At 37.3% G+C, this 17,295-nt stretch overlaps 1 long non-coding RNA gene across 1 annotated transcript in view; it reads left to right on the top strand.

The window, feature by feature from the left end:
* LOC118002648 overlaps positions 1–17,295 on the top strand; it is a 207,203-nt gene that overhangs the window by 155,948 nt on the left and 33,960 nt on the right. The window contains exon 4 of the long non-coding RNA XR_004677079.1: positions 11,958–12,006. This is a non-coding gene — a long non-coding RNA (uncharacterized LOC118002648). The remainder of the gene's footprint in view (positions 1–11,957; positions 12,007–17,295) is intronic.

Below are 17,295 nucleotides of genomic sequence, written 5' to 3'. Positions count from 1 at the left end.
CACAGGGTGGTTTTTAATTTACTTAGGTCTTATTTAATTACATTCAACAATATTTTGTAAGTGTTGGCATATACATCTTATACATCTTTAATTAAATGTAATTTTAAGTATTGAATTATTTTGCTGCTCATATGAATGGAATTGTTTTCTTAATTGCATTTCTTATTCATTGTTAGAGGATAGAAATAGATTGATTTTTGTATATGGATCTCCTATCCTGCAACTTTGCTAAGTTCATTAATTCTGGGATTATTTTTATTTATTCTTCAAGATTTTCTATGAACAACATCATGTCATCTGTGAATACAGATAGTTTTGCTTCTTCTTTTCCAATGCCTTTTCCAATGCCTTTTATTTCTCTTTTGCCTAGTTGCTGTGACTAGAATCTCCAGGTAAGAGTGGACATCTTGCCTTCTTCCTAAGCATAAAAAGAAAGAATTCATATTCACCATTAAATATAATATTAGCTGTGGGTTTTTCATAGATAACAGAGTGAGGAATTTTTTTTTACTGTCATATTTTTTGAGTGTTTTTATAATGAAAAGGTGTTGGATTTTGTCAAATGCTTTTTCTGCTATATTGTCCTTTATTCTGTTAATTTGGTGGTTATATTGATTGATATTCATGTATTAAATCAATCTTACACTCCAAGCAAAAAATTCCACTTAGTCATGGTAAATAATCCTTTTTATATGTTGCTGGATTCAGTTTGCTATTATTTTGTTGAGCCTTTTGCATTTATATTCATAAGGAATATTGGTCTGTAGTTTTCCTGTGAAGATTTTGTCTAGTTTTGGTGTCAGTATAACACTAATTACAAAATAAGTTAGGAAATGTTACCTTTTCTATTTTTTGGAAGCCTTTAGGTAGCACTGGTTTAAATTTTTGATAGAATTCACCAGTGAAGCCATCTGGGTGTTGGATTTTATTGTGGGAAGTTTCTGTGCTAATGTTCTTTTGCTGCTATAAACACAAACTTAGTGGTTTAAAAAACACAAATTTATTATCTTACAGTTCTGTATATTAGAAATCCAGCACAGGTTTTGCAGAGCTAACATCAAGATATTGGCAGTGCTTCTTTTTTGCCCCCCTAGAGTTTCTGGAAGTCCAGAATGCATTTCTTGCCTTTTCCACCTTCTAGAGGGCAGCTGCATTCCTTGGCTGCTGGCTCTCTTCATCCATCTTCAAAACTAGCAAAGTTGGACCTCTCTGATCATTCTTCCATAGTCACATCTTGGCTTGACTCCAGCCAGAAATGGTTCTCTGCATTTAAAGACCTACATAATTAGGTTAGAACACTGACTGGGGAAATAATCTCCCTGTCTCAAGTTCCTTAATTTAATCATACATGCAAAGTCTCTTTTTTCCATGTAAGGCAACATATTTACAGGTTGCAGGGTTTAAGACATGGACATAATTCTGCCTACCAGATTTAAAACTTACTTATTCAATTTCTTTAAATGTTATAGGTCTATTTAGATTTTCTATTTCTTTCTGAATCTCTTTGGGTAATTTTTGTCTTTCTAGAAGTTTGTACATTTGATCTAGATTATCTAATTTGTTGGCATACATTTCTTCACATATTTTTCTCATTATTGTTTTTATATTTTTAAGGTTGGTGATGATGCCCCCTTTGTTTTTTTTTTTTTATGTTATGTTAATCACCATACATTACATCATTAGTTTTTGATGTAGTGTTCCATTGATTCATTGTTTGCATATAACACCCAGTGCTCCATGCAGTACATGCCCTCTTTAATACCCATCACCAGGCTAACCCATCCCCCCACCTCCCTCCCCTCTAGAACCCTCAGTTTGTTTCTCAGAGTCCATAGTCTCTCATGGTTCGTCTCCCCCTCCAATTTTCCCCCCTTCATTCTTCCCTTCCTGCTATCTTCTTCTTCTTCTTCTTTTTTTTTTTTTTTTTAACATATAATGTATTATTTGTTTCAGAGGTACAGGTCTGTGATTCATCAGTCTTAACACAATTCACAGCGCTCACCATAGCACACCCTCCCCAATGTCTAACACCCAACCACCCCATCCCTCCCACCCCCCACTCCAGCAACCCTCAGTTTGTTTCCTGAGATTAAGAATTCCTCATATCAGTGAGGTCATATGATACATGTCTTTCTCTGATTAGCTTATTTCACTCAGCATAATACCCTCTGGTTCCATCCATGTCATTGCAAATGGCAAGATCTCATTCCTTTTGATGGCTGCATAATATTCCATTGTATATATATACCACTTCTTCTTTATGCATTCATCTGTCAATGGACACCATCCTCTTTCCATAGTTTGGCTATTGTGGACATTGCTGCTATAAACATCGGGGTGCATGTACCCCTTTGGATCCCTACATTTGTATCTTTGGGGTAAATACCCAGTAGTGCAATTACTGGGTCGTATGGTAGCTCTATTTTCAACTTTTTGAGGAACCTCCACACTGTTTTCCAGAGTGGCTGCCCCAGCCTGCATTCCCACCAACAGTGTAGGAGGGTTCCCCTTTCTCCGCATCCTTGCCAACATTTGTCGTTTCCTGACTTGTTAATTTTAGCCATTCTGACTGATGTGAGGTGGTATCTCATTGAGGTTTTGATTTGGATTTCCCTGATGCCGAGCGATGTTGAGCACTTTTCATGTGTCTGTTAGCCATTTGGATGTCTTCTTTGGAAAAGTGTCTGTTCATGTCTTCTGCCCATTTCTTGATTGGATCATTTGTTCTTTGGCTGTTGAGTTTGATAAGTTCTTTCTAGATTTTGGATACTAGCCCTTTATCTGATATGTCATTTGCACATATCTTCTCCCATTCTGTCGGTTGTCTTTTGGTTTTGTTGACTGTTTCCTATGCTGTGCAAAAGCTTTTTATCTTGATGAGGTCCCAATAGTTCATTTTTGCCCTTGTTTCCCTTGCCTTTGGCGATGTTTCTAGGAAGAAGTTGCTGTGATGCCCCTCTTTCATTCCTGATTTAATAAATTGAGTCTCTTTCCTGCCTCCTCCTTTCTCTCTCTCTCTCTCTTAAAAATTTTCTTGGTCAGTCAAGCTGAAACCTGATTAATTTTGGTGATCTTTTTAAAAAACCCTTTTGTCTTCATTCAATTTCTCTACTGTTTCTACCTACATTCTGATCTTTATTATTTCTTTCATTTTGCTTGATATGAATGTAGTCTGTTTTTCTTTTTTTAGTTCTTAAGGTAGAAGTTTAGGTTAATGATTTGAGATATTTCATTTTTTTTTTAAGGTAGAGATTTGCAGCTATAATTCCCCTTTAGGAAATACTTCAGCTGAATACCATGTTTTTGTTGTTGTTGTTTTTACGATGAAAAAATTTATATTTAGATTTAGCCAGCTAGACTCAGTTTAGATGATCTCAATTTTATTGGCAACAACCAAAGCATCATAGTCAGAAGCCAGTTGAACCTATGCCTTCTTCCCTCCATCGGACCTGATCAGGGTGTTGACCTTGGCCACGTGAGTGTCATAGAGCTTCTTCACAGCCTCTTTGATCTGGTGCCTGTTGGCCTTGACATCCACAATGAACACAACTGTGTCATTGTCTTCCATTTTCTTCATGGCTGACTCGATATGCAGTGGGAACTTGATGATGGCATAGTGGTCAAGCTTGTTTCTCCTGGAGGTGCTCTTTCAAAGATATTTGGGTTGCCTTCAGAGAGGCAATGTCTTGGGCCATGGGAAGGTAGGTGACATGCAGTTTTTGTGTGTGTGTGTGTGTGTGTGTGTGTGTGTGACTGTGGATGCCTTTCAACACCGCTTTCTTGGCTTTCAAAGGCTTTGTTTTGGCTTTGGCTTTGGGAGGGGCAGGGGCTTCCTTCTTTGCCTTTGGTGCTACCTTTGTGAAAGGGATTTGAATACCATAAGTTTTAAGTGTTGTTTTTGTTTTAATTCATAGTAAAGTATTATCTAATTTCCTTTGTGATTTCTTCTTTGATCTATTGGTTATCTATGTGTGTTAATTTCCAAATATTTGTGAATTCAACAACTTCCTTCCGTTATTAATTTATAATTAAACTGTTGGGTGGCTGGGTGGCCTAGTCGGTTAAGCATCTGCCTTTGGTTTAGGTCATGAGCCCCCTGTCAAGCTCTCTGATCAGTAGGGAGTCTGCTTCTCCGTCTGCCCCTCCCTCCACTCATGTTCTCTCTATCTCATTCTCTCAAATAAATAAATAAAATCTTAAGGAAAAAAAAGATACTTTATATGATTTCAGTCCTTTGAAATTTCTTGGGTCTTATTTTATGAACTAACATATGGTCTATCCTAGAGAATATTCCATGTACACTTGAAAAGAATGTGTAGTCTGCTGCTCTTGAGTAGATGTGCTTTAATTCTAGTTGATTTCTGATGTTGTTCAAGTTTTCTATTTTCTTATTGTCAAATGTTAATCTTATGGAGGATCCCTTTGTTGTGACAAGTCACATGCCACAAAGAACACTGTTTTTGCTGAGATTCAGCCATTTTTCTTGAATCAGTGGCCCTGGAATTATTGCAATCTTTTGTTTAATTTCTAGAGTTGTGAAAGTGTTGCTTTTCATGATTTTTCCAGTGTTCTTCCTACTTAATGGAGAAGAGAGAGAGAGATAATATATAAGTTCTTCTTTGGGACATTGTATGTTTCTTTCCTACCATAACCAATATTCAGTCTTGACCTGTCCCTTGTCCCTTACTATCTTCATAACTTCAGCAAATTCTCAAGTTTTGTATTTCAGAATCTCTATTTGTAAAAGGGGTACTATAATGCCCACTTCATAGAGCTCTTATGAGGGCAACATGTCAAACAATTAGTAGAATGTACCTGAATGCAGTACATGCCAAGGAAATTATAGCTTTTAGATGTCACTACTTAAAGGAAACCCTTTCTTTCCCTTTCCCAGCAGAGGATGGTACAGAAGTTTCTTTGTGTCCAGATTTCCAGACTACTCAGACTGTTTAGTGATGTTGATTTTAGTATACAACAATGAGGGTACATGTGGTGGTCTTTCTCACACTTGTGAATTCTTTTGCTGAGTCACTGGTCATGTTCAATTGGATATTTACCTGCCCTACTCACTTTGAAAGCTGCAGATCACATGGTTCTGAGAACTTACAGGTTTTACCAAATAGAAAATAACATTGATTTTTGTTTGGGATTGAGTTTTTTTTAAAAAGTGCATTTCTCAGGGCACCTGGGTGGCTCAGTCATTAAGTGTCTGCCTTCGGCTCCGGTCATGATCCCAGGGTCCTGGGATGGAGCCCCACATCGGGCTCCCTGCTCCGTGGGAAGCCTGCTTCTCCCTCTCCCACTCCCCCTGCTTGTGTTCCTCTCTGGCTGTGTCTCTCTCTGTCAAATAAATAAATAAAATCTTAAAAAAAAAGTGCATTTCTCTTTCTATGGTTTCTTTTATTCATCAGAACATACTGGCAATTGGATATGATCTGCTATTGTGCATTCCTAAGTTACCTTATATGTCTGGTAAATTAGCCTTGGTCTTTTATACTTAAAGTCTACTAAGAGTCTTGTGACACATACAAAACTTGACCATTTGTCATTTTCAGTGAGAATTCCTCCTTCCTATTTTCCTCCTCTCTTAAGTATAATGTTTACAATAGGGAAATCCCTGTCTTTCATTGCAGAAGTCAGAGGAACTCCATCAACATCCTTGTAGAAAGAATATATGCACTTGATATGGACTTGCTTTTCAGAACATTTATGTCTGGAACTGAATTTGTAGCAGCTGAGGCAAAATCAAAGTGCTGGTTAAAATCTGTGCATTTGTGGACTCAGCAGCAGTTTGCCAAATGATGGTGGAAGCATTGTTCTGGATAATTATTGCTTTTGGCCTTCTAGAACTGCTTCAGTTTCTGCTCATTTTCCAAAACGTTTCCTTTTATAGTTGGTCTATCATTGGTCCCCATTTCATAGAACTAAGAATCCCATTAGATGAAAAGGTATGCATAATCTGGCCCACCCTTCTTGGTAGCTTCATTATTTTGCCTGCTACTCTAGCTTAAATACTCTGTGCCTCAACCACACTGAATTTCATGTTATTTTTATAAGTAGCAAGTTCAGTTTTCAATAACACCTGTATTAGTTTTATGTTATTGACATAACAAATTACCACAAACTTAATGGTTTAACCAACATTTTTTTTTAATTACAGTTCTGTTGGTCAGAGGTCTGATCCAGCTATCACTGCACTAAAATAAAGATGTTAACAGCATTCTCCTCCTTTCTTGAGGCTCTGAGGAATGAACCATTTCCTTGCTCATTTGAATTGCTGGGAGGATTCAATCCCTTGTGGTTGTAGGACTGAGGTCCCTGTTGTTGGGCTGGCTATAAACTAAAGGTCATTCTCAACTTCTACAAGGCCACAGAATTCTTTGGCTAATGGTTCCCTTTACCCATTTTCAAAGCCAGTAATGGCAGGTCAAGTTCTTGTCATGTGTCCCCATTCTGAGCCATCTTCCATCATTGTGTTTCTCTTTGACCACAGCCAGGAAAGGTTCTTCACTATTAGGACTATGCAATTATATATACATATAATACAGGATAATCTCCCCACATCAAAGTCTATATTCTTAATCACATCTGTAAAGTCCCTTTTGCCATATAAGTTAACATATTCACAAGCTCCAGACATTAGGCAATGGACATCTTGAGGGACCATTATTCTACCTACTACAGTCCACTCTTTGGCTTCAAATGATTCACATTCTTCCCACATAAAAAATACATACAATTCATCCCACATCCCAAATCCTCCAAAAGTCTTGATGCATTACAACATCAACTCTAAGTCCAAAGTCTTACCTAAATCTTATCAGCTGAAAAATCTCAAATATCATTATCTATATCATCCAGATTAGGTATACTTGAGGCTTTGATAATCTGTCTTTGGCATATTTTCTCCCCATCTATGGGCATGTGAAACTAAAGAGCAAATGATCTGCTTCCATAATATGTGATGGGACCAGATGTAAGATAATACTTATAGACATCCTGGTTGAAAAATGGATAAAATGGAAGGAGAAAGGAGTCACCACTCCCAAGAAATTTTGAAACTCAACCTGGAAAACTGTATTAGATTTCAAGACCTGGGGATAATCCTTTATAGCTTGTGGCTCTACCCTCTAGCCTCTAGGCTCTCTGCTCTGAGTCATTCTTCTTTTTCTCATAAAAGGCAGCAAGTGTTTACAGCTGATGGTTTTATCAGCTTGTTTCCTGCCAGTAGTATTTGGAAGGGAGGGTGTAGTGGTGCACAGCTATGGCCTCCTTTTATTTGGGACTCCTATTTCCTTTTGGTCCAAGGTGGTGGTGTCTCTGCTTGTATAAAGTACTTAAGAACCTTGAGAGTCTCCTGTATATGTCACTGTGATTTATGTCATTAGCGGGAGGATTGTCCATAGCTCTTTCCTAGATAATCCCATTCTTATTTTTGACTTTTGCTGAGATAGCTGAGGGAAAATGCCCTTAAACTTCCTAGATCCTTTCCTGGTTTAAATGAGATCTGTGATCCACACTTTTAGTCTGTTCAAAGAGCTTTTCATGTAACTGAATACTTTGACCCCTTGATCTTTCTGAGGCAAAAGTTTGTAGAGCTACATTCCTGGGTGTGTTTTGTTTGTCTAGAGCATGCTTCCTGACTGTGAATCTCTTAATTTTAGCATTTTTTTGGATCTGGATAGTCTGAAAATTTCTCAAATCCTGAAGTTCTGGTTCCTATTCATTTAACATTTTTTTTCCTCTTAAATTCTCATATTTTTACTCTAAGCCTCAAGAAGATCATCTAACACTTGTTTAGAAATCTCCTCAGCTCAATATCCAGGTTCAAAACTCACAAATTTTCTTTTCCACATAACTGCAGGGCAGAGTTCCACTAAGCTTTCTGCCACTATTTAACAAAGGATCACCTTTCTCTAGTTTCTAGAAACATGTTTCTCATTTCCTCCTGGGCCCTCACTGGAAGTACTTTCTCTGTCCATATTTCTAACAGTTTATTCATGATGGTTCATATATCCGCTGAGCAATTTAGTTTTCATCTACCATGCTCCTTACTTCATTCTGAGTTTTCAACAACAGAGTCATCAGTATCCATATTTCTTACAATAGTCTGTTCAAATCACTCTAGACGTTTTCTGTCATAATCCTCATGATAGATGAACGAGAAAAGAAATATTAATAGATTACAAATTTTAAAAACTGACAAATACCTTAAACTTCTAAAAATCCAGAAAATTAACATGCTATTTTTGTTAATAAACTGCCTAAAAAACCCCTGTAATACTTTTCTCCCCCACAACTTGGTAACCTACCCTGCAATTATCCCATCATATTCCAATAATTTTATGATATCAATTATATTGGAGAGAAGAAAAAGATAATTTGGTTATTCCTCTAACATCAATGATTTTTTTTTAAAGATTTTATTTATTTATTTGAGAGAGAGAGTGAGAGAGCACAAGAGGGGACAGCGGGAGAGGGAGAAGCAGACTCCCCACTGAGCAGGGAGCCCGATATGGGACTCGATCCCGGGACTCCAGGATCATGACCCCAGCCGAAGGCGGTCGCTTAACCAACTGAGCCACCCAGGCGTCCTCAATGATTGTTTTTTGTTCTTATTTTCATATGTTAGAAATGTTTATGTCTCACAACTTGTAATTGGAAATGTCATGTAGAGTTTTAGAATTATTATAAGTTGGCAAAAGCTTTTTTGAGTGTTTTCTTATTGTAAGATTTCAGGGCACATAGAGTTTTCCCTTGTATTTTCCAGTCTCAAGTACTATTTGAATTGTTCATGGTCATTAATCAGCTTGTCATTGATTCACTATAGCTATAGATTATGGGGATTTTTTTGGGTTAGTGTCACTATTTTGTGTCAACTGAGAAATAAATATATTTCCCATATGTTAATATGACTTCACGTCTCTTCATGAATTTGATTATAAAAAATATACCAGAGTCTATTCAATATAACATCCATTGATTTAGTGATGAATATATTTATACAGGAGGTTTATCATTGGAGTATATATTTTTTAGGCCATTTCAGTTTCGAGGTGGCATTTTTGTAAATAATTTCAAGGAAATGCAGTTTTCATAAGAATAAGATGCAACAGATATACTAAGATATGACCTCATATACTGTAATGCATCAAATATGTGACCTCACACATAGAATACTCCCTCTTTGTAGTACTTCTACAGATACAGAAATTCTGATAAATTTTATTTTGTATGATTCTCACAAAATATTTATTGTGATCATAATTGTATAAACTGCATTATTGAGTGTAGGTAGAAGAAAACTTCTGTTTTGACTAGCTGACAATAAATGTAGAATCTTGCACCAACAGTCTTATATGTATGATTAGTAGAAGAATTTTCCACGACTAAATTCTGGTTCAGTACATTTCAATCCTTTTTATCCTCTCTTATCCATAGATTTATTCCTAGATGCTATAGAGTATATTCATTTGCACTCCCCAGTTCTCACCTTTATGTCACGATGCCAGGTGAATCATCACATCAGTAGTTGGCATATAGTAGAGTGGCTAGCAATAACTATACATATATATAAATATATATATACATATATATGCCATTAGACTCAACCTAATCATATTCTCAATTTAAATGATCTTAAGTTGGATCCCAAAAGTACCCGCAGGCGTTCCAGTGCCATCAAGTAGGAGGAGAATTATGATGGAGGGGAAGACAAGGTAAAGAGAAATAGTAGTCAGCTGATCTTAGTTAAAATATTTTAAATCAGCAAATTTCACAGAAACATTTGAACATGTGAACATATTTTTAGGACCTCCCCCAGGTCTTGGAAGGGGTGCAGGCAAATAAGGGACCATAACACTTCAAGAAAAATTCCCTCTTCTAAGAAAACTCGTCCATCCTAGGCCTTCTGTAACTCAGTTGATGGCAGCTCCATTTTTCAAGTAACTCAGTTCAAAGAACTTGAAGTAATTTTGACTTATCTCTTTCATTCAGTTTCTATATTTATAAGTAAATCCTTCAAAATATACTCAAGACTCCAAATGTTTCTTCCCATTCCACTGTATCATTGTGAACCGAGCTGCCATCAACTTTCATTTATATTATTTTAATAACCCCCTAATTCATCTCTCTTATTTTACTCTTACTGTCTTTCAGTCTACTCCCAATATGGTGATTCAAGTGCTATATTTAACATTTGGTTATGTGTAAGTCAGATCATGGCACTTCTCTGCTTAGCACCCCTGCGTGGAACGTCTTCTTAAGTAAGAGTAAAAAAGTCATTATTGTCACCAAAAGGCCTTCTTAGTTCTTGACCTCATTTCCCTTTACTCTCTTCCTCTTCTTTGCTGCTGCAGCTATGCTGGTCTCTTCACTTCCTCAGACATGCTAGGAAGTCATACAGCTTGTAGTCTCAGCCCTCACAGTTCCTACTGCCTGGAGTGACCATGTTCAGATATTCCCAGGGCTGTTTCCTCACTTCCTTCAGGACTTTATGCAAAAGTTACCTTAGTGAGGATTTCTCTTGCCTTTTCTACTATAATTTCCCCCTTGTATTCCGCCACAGATTCTTCAGATTACTTTTCTTGCCTTAATTTTTAGTAATTATCATTTTCTAAATGAGTATGTGCTTTATTTTTATTTTTTCATGTATAATCTATATTTACTACTAGAAAATAAGCTCCATGAGGCAGATATCTCTTGTTTATTGTGCCCCTCCCCCCAATGCCTAGAAGGATGCCTGGCATAAGGTAGGTGTTCAATAAATATTTATAAATGAATATTCATCAAAAAGGAATGAATTTTTGACCTGGGGAATACATAGTCATTTTTTGTTTATCAACCTCTTGGACTGTGCCCAAGTCCTTTAAACTGGAATTAATAATATTAATGTGTTACCATAGTATTTTGCAATGACCTATAAAATATCATAATCCTGATGGAATTGTACTTAGTTGTTTAGCATTCTTCTTTACTCTTTACAATATGAATTCTCTTAGGTCAGGGTCTGTGTTATGATCATTTTCATATTCTGAGTGTATAGTCTATTGACTATAACTGGTAAGAATTTGAATAATATTCATTAAGATAACTGTGAAACTAAGTGAATATATTGGCTAAATGCCAGTAATAAATTTTATTCTGAGGCATAGAAGTAAAGGTTGTTCTTTCCTTGAGGGAGAACTCCAGATAAAAAAGACTTGACAGGACAGAATCTTTAATTGGAAAATCCAAGTCAGAGAATCCTTGGGAGTTTATGCTCAGCAAGAAAGTAGCACTTTAGTTGCTACAAAAGTTACAATCAGAGAGGAGTCCATAATGGATTACTCAATTAAACCAGATGTTTACAAATCCTGAAGTATGTAATAAAGGCAGTCTTGGGCATAAAAGGCCTTTTAGTATTTTTCATGTCAAAAGGGGAGAATAACGAAACGTTCTAGAGATCCTCTTCATTTGTGGATTGCATTCCAGAGAAGCATCTCTCCAAGTGTATAAAGAAAATTTTGTTCATAGGGTATTGATAAGGTTATGTAAAAAGAAACGAAGGACCTATTAGGTGAAATAAAGCTAAAATTATTTCCTTATTACAGGACTTCCCCCAGCCTTTAATATGTGTTGTGATTCACCAAGGAGTAGATACAGAAGCCCACATTCTCTAAAAGGTTTTGTTTACAGAATTTTCTTATTTTTGCTTATTTTTTCTTTGGCACCTTTACGTCTAAATATTTTTTAGGGGTGGCTCCACAAAGAGCAAATCTTGATGGGACATATGGTTCTGGGGAAACGGTGTCAATGACAAAGACCCTGGCTTTAGATAATGTTCTTCATGGGTTGACACCACATGTTATGACAATAAACCAGCAAGAACCATCATTTTATGGCACAAAGCCTTAACATTCATACCTATTCCTGAGTCATGAATTTCATTGGTACATTCAACATTTATTTCCCTTTAGGAAGACATATCAGCTGCTTGTTCACAGGATTGTCAAGTGCTACCTTAAGGTGAGTTATTCTTTTTTTTTTTTTAAGATTTTATTTATTTATTTGAGACAGAGAGAATGAGAGAGAGAGAGCACATGAGAGGGGGGAGGGTCAGAGGGAGAAGCAGGCTCCCTGCCGAGCAGGGAGCCTGATGCGGGACTCGATCCCGGGACTCCAGGATCATGACATGAGCCGAAGGCAGTTGCTTAACCAACTGAGCCACCCAGGCGCCCAAGGTGAGTTATTCTGAGAAGCTACTTTATACCAGAGTAGTTCCGCTATGGATTCCAGTGGTTTGAAACTACTGCAGTCACTTTGCCAATGATTGTAGGTATTTTCAGCCACTGTGATAAAAATATTTGGCAAATATGAAACATTTTTCTGTTAATCCTGTTTGGGACTATCCGCATTCTCATTACATTGTTTGGCAGAGGCTGTTTTTTCTCCCTATGAAATATTCTCTGTATCTGGAATATTCTTTGTGTCTGAATACTGCACAAGACGGTACAGCAGCTGTGTGAGAAGCTGGTTGATTTCAGAGTCATCTCCAACCTTGTGATTGTCCAAATTCCAAAATAGAGTGAGTGTGATTATAGCCTACATAAAAGTTACAGGCTACAGAAGGGCTGGCTCCAAGTCAAATGCCAAATGATGCCACCATGTATTGTACTTTAGACTTGTCTAAAGCTGAACATGTAGAAAACACTTGGTTTAATTCAACAAATATTTATTGAGTACCCATTATATACAAAATAGTTTGTTTCATGCTAATCCCTGGAGCAAAATGGCAGTCTCAAAGTTTAATCAGCAAAGCATTTATTGGACACCCACCAGGATGCTTCCCTTCAATGCCACTATAATTCTATGTAGTGAACACTTATCCAACCCATATGAGCAGCAAATAAAGATAATTGCATGGATGTAATTGGGAGAGGATTAGTAATGCTGACCTCCCAGTCACTGGAATTTCACGTCAAGTGCCCTTTTGATAAATCTACATAAGAGAAGTCAGACATGGTTTTGACAGGGGTGGATCCTGACAGGAATATGCCAGGAATTTTACCAGTTATAGATCAATAGAGAGTGAAAGGTTTAAGCTGAGGTTATCATTTTTAAGAGCTGGTAGGGAACATAAAAGAAAAATCCAACGTCAGCAAGGTGAGTGCTCAAATGAGTCCAGGTGTAAAGAAAGCTAGAACTGTCAGATGCTGTGATGCAATTCAGGAAAGGGTTCAGGACTGAAAATGGAATCAAACCATACTTAATATTTGATAAATACCAGCAATTGAATGAAGAGATGAACCCAAGTTAGGACTGGAAACCAAGTCAGAAAATCTAGAAAAAATACTAAAGAGAACAACATGAGCAAAAGTTAATGTGATTTTTTTTAAAAAGATTTTATTTATTTATATGAGAGAGAGAGCATGAGCAGGGGGTGGGGAGAGGGAGAAGCAGACTCCCCACTGAGCAGCGAGCCTGACATGGACTCATTCCCAGGATCCTGGGATAATGACCTGAGCCGAAGGCAGATGCTTAACTGACTGAAGCACCCAGGCACCCCTAATGTGATTTGAATGATAGGAGAAGAGGGACCTAGGGGGAGGACAACATTAGAGTTTGCTCTTTTGTTTCCATGTAGAAATTAATGCAAAAAAAGTCTGGCTTTAGGGACTCCTCAGGAAGTTTAGATGAAAGATTAAGACATATGATTTTTTTTCTTTTCTGAAAATGAGCCCCTGAGTAAAGCAATCTGTAGTTGTACCCATTCCATCATCTAAGCAGAAAAGAACAGGATCCAGGGGGGTGTGTCCCATATGTTCTGGTTCATCTGGGGGTGTTGGCAACAGATCATTCCAGAGAACTGAGGTCAGAAATTTACACTCAGTATCCCTTCCTCACCTATATTTGGGCATGTGACTGCTTTTTCTCACTCACTAGAGGAGGGTGGTGGCTCTGTGATAAGGTAGACATGCTTGTAGAAGAATAATAAGGATCACCCCAGGCTTACTTTCAACTGTGTGCTCTAGAGTCAAAGTAAAAATCGCACTTAAATCTATTTTTGGCAACAAAGATCGTTGCCAAAATACAAAGTTTGTATTGCCAGTGTGTATAATATTATGTGTTCTTAGCAGTCAAGATTTAACATGATCTCTGCATTCAGATAAAAGTGAGGGGTAAAAACTTTATTGACTTCCCCTAGTATGTGATTAAGATATATTAGTGCAATTCAAAATATATTAATTGATAGCCCTGGAAAACAAGATGGACATTTCTCTTCATCATAGAGCTTACAGTTTAGCATAACTACATATAATTAGTAACAAATACCTGAAGAGTTACAAAGGAAGGCTAACCTAGTCTAGTGAGTTAAGGAAATCTTTTCTGAGTATTTAATAGTTATACTGAAACTTAACAAGCCTTATAGTTTGGTAACAAGCAAGCTGTGATGGAATGTACTTTTTCTAGCATAGTGGTAACAAGCAAGCTGTGATGCAATGTACCTTTTCTAGCATAGTGTGTGCATCTACACACACAAAATGACGGAGCTGAGCAAAGAAAACATCCTGACATCAGAAAATGTCCATAATAGCTTCAGGGAATAAAAATCATATGAGATGAGGGTGATGTTATCACTATAGGTGGCACAAGCTAATAGTAACTGACACTCACAGACACTTGCAATATGTCAGATGTTTCTTATACCTTAATTCATTTAATCCCGACCATAGCCTGAGAAGATAGCTACTATCATCCTGTAGGCAGAGTCATGAAATTTCCCAGTGCTGATCATCTAATCAGGTAGGCACTGCTTTCAAATACAGGTCTGATTTCAAAGCTCATTACATCTTTATCCCATATCTCTTTGCTAGTGCCTCTTAAATACACATAAAAGGAGGCACAAGGGGTTTAATGGTTGTAGCAGATGCCCTTTGAGCTCTGCATCGCATCCCTTGGCCACCTCTGATTTCAGCCTGTATGTAGCTGGGTGCAGTCGTCCAATAGTGCACTTCAGACACTCATGCTTTACTGTCTCAGAGTTGTCCCTGAAACCACGGGGATTTTCTCAGCTTGGGTGAGTTTGTGGGGGTTATAACACCCCCTGGAATAGCCCTCACCTAATGGATGAGAGTAGTCTAGTACATAAAGGCCCCAGTCCGCTCTCATTCAGAGGGATGTTTCTTTTTTTTTTTTTTTTAAAGATTTTATTTATTTATTTGAGAGAGAGAGAATGAGAGAGAGCACATGAGAGGGGGGAGGGTCAGAGGGAGAAGCAGACTCCCTGCCGAGCAGGGAGCCCGATGTGGGACTCGATCCAGGGACTCCAGGATCATGACCTGAGCCGATGGCAGTCGCTTAACCAACTGAGCCACCCAGGCGCCCCAGAGGGATGTTTCTGAGACAACTTCTACATGATTCCTCAGAGGGCCTGTGGGGGATTAAGACCCAGCTGTCCACAGAGGTAACCAGCTTAATGAAATACACTTCAGTTTTCTTGCTTTTCTGTCTCACTTTCTCCACTCTTTCAATCTAACTTCCTGAGATTATTTCCCAAATAAATCATCTCCATCTCAGTCCTTGTGTCAGGTTTTCCCAACAGGGGAATTCAAACTAAGACGGTGATTTTAAGCATTGGATTTTTAAATACAATTTTACACTGCATTTCTGTTGGAATCTGTTCAATCTTCAGCAAAGAGTAATACGATATGACATTCTACTTGTATTTTACTACCATATGGGAGTCCTCAGGTACTTCATTTAAAAAAAAAAAAAGAAAAAAATGAGCAAGACATGCATAAAGCACAGCATAAAATATGAAGGAAATTCAAATACTAAGAAAAGTACCATTGGAAGCATCTGTTATTATAGAAGCTCAACTGCAGAGTTAAAAGTATTAAAGGCCAAATTCTAATAGTACTAAGTATATTTATAAAGCCACCATTGTATCAAAAAAATTTTTATGCCAACCCCAGTGATTTTATATAATTTCATTGATATTTATTTGGCCATCTCACTGATACCATAAAATAAAGAGTAATTTCCCATAGGCCATTTTTAATGGATGCCTCCTGTAAACAAATTTTATTTATTTTTATTTTTTTAAATTTATTTTATTGTATTTTATTATGTTATGTTAATCACCATATATTACATCATTAGTTTTTGATGTAGTGTTCCATTGATTCATTGTTTTCCATATAACACCCAGTGCTCCATTCAGTACGTGCCCTCTTTAATACCGATCACTAGGCTAACCCATCCTCCCACCCCCCCTCCCCTCTAGAACCCTCAGTTTGTTTCTCAGAGTCCATAGTCTCTCATGGTTTGTCTCCCCCTCCGATTTCCCCCCCTTCATTTTTCCCTTCCTGCTATCTTCTTCTTCTTTTTTTTTTTTTTAACATATAATGTATTATTTGTTTCAGAGGTACAGATCTATGATTCAACAGTCTGACACAATTCACAGCACTCACCATAGCACATATCCTCCGCAATGTCTATCACCCAGCCACCCCATCCCTCCTACTCCCCACCACTCCAGCAACCCTCAGTTTGTTTCCTGAGATTAAGAATTCCTCATATCAATGAGATCATATGATACATGTCTTTCTCTGGAGAGTATTATGCTGTAAACAAATTTTATGATGTAATTTGTGTTATTTAATTCAGTGTGTTGTATAGATGTAGCAATGATTTAGAATTTATCTGAAGTGAAATACCTCGTGATCTTGTTTCCTTCTAAAATGCCACATATTTTTCAGAAATAGTCTTCTAAGCTTTTTTTCTGTCACTCACATATATTTCAGAAGCAATTGCTGTAGTAAAAGGTTAGTCTTTGAAGGGTTTCATTGTTTTTCTGTCTCCTTAAAGTGTCAAATATAGGGACATAGAAAGAGCAAACATATTGTATTGGACGATCTATCATTCATTGGAAGGTGATGGATGGGGTCAGACTCATTCAGGCAGTAAATTCACATCCATTTTCTCAGAAAGCTTTTTGACATGGTTTTGGAAGTCCTCTCTTTATGTGAAATACTATCTCCTTCTTTCTGTTGCTCCTCTATCCATTTCCTCCTCCCTCATTTAGAAGGCAGTGAAATTTTAGTTACATTGAAGACCTTTTTAAAAATCAAACACCTGATGTGTTTAATGAAAGTCAGTGCTTTGATAATCTAGAACTTGCCAAAGAAAATGAATTACTTTGAGTTGTCTTCTCATCAAATTCATTAAAATGAGTTAGAGGCAGAGGTAATTATTTGTTTCACACACTGAGAAACAGGTGTAGATGCTATTTGGAGATCCAAATGAACATGC

The sequence above is a fragment of the Mirounga leonina genome, unplaced genomic scaffold, assembly GCF_011800145.1.
Source record: "Mirounga leonina isolate KUSES-001 unplaced genomic scaffold, KU_Mleo_1.0 Mir_82, whole genome shotgun sequence".
Lineage (NCBI taxonomy): Eukaryota > Metazoa > Chordata > Mammalia > Carnivora > Phocidae > Mirounga > Mirounga leonina.
Note: the sequence above shows the minus strand (reverse complement) of the source record. Positions and strands in the feature narration are given on the sequence as shown.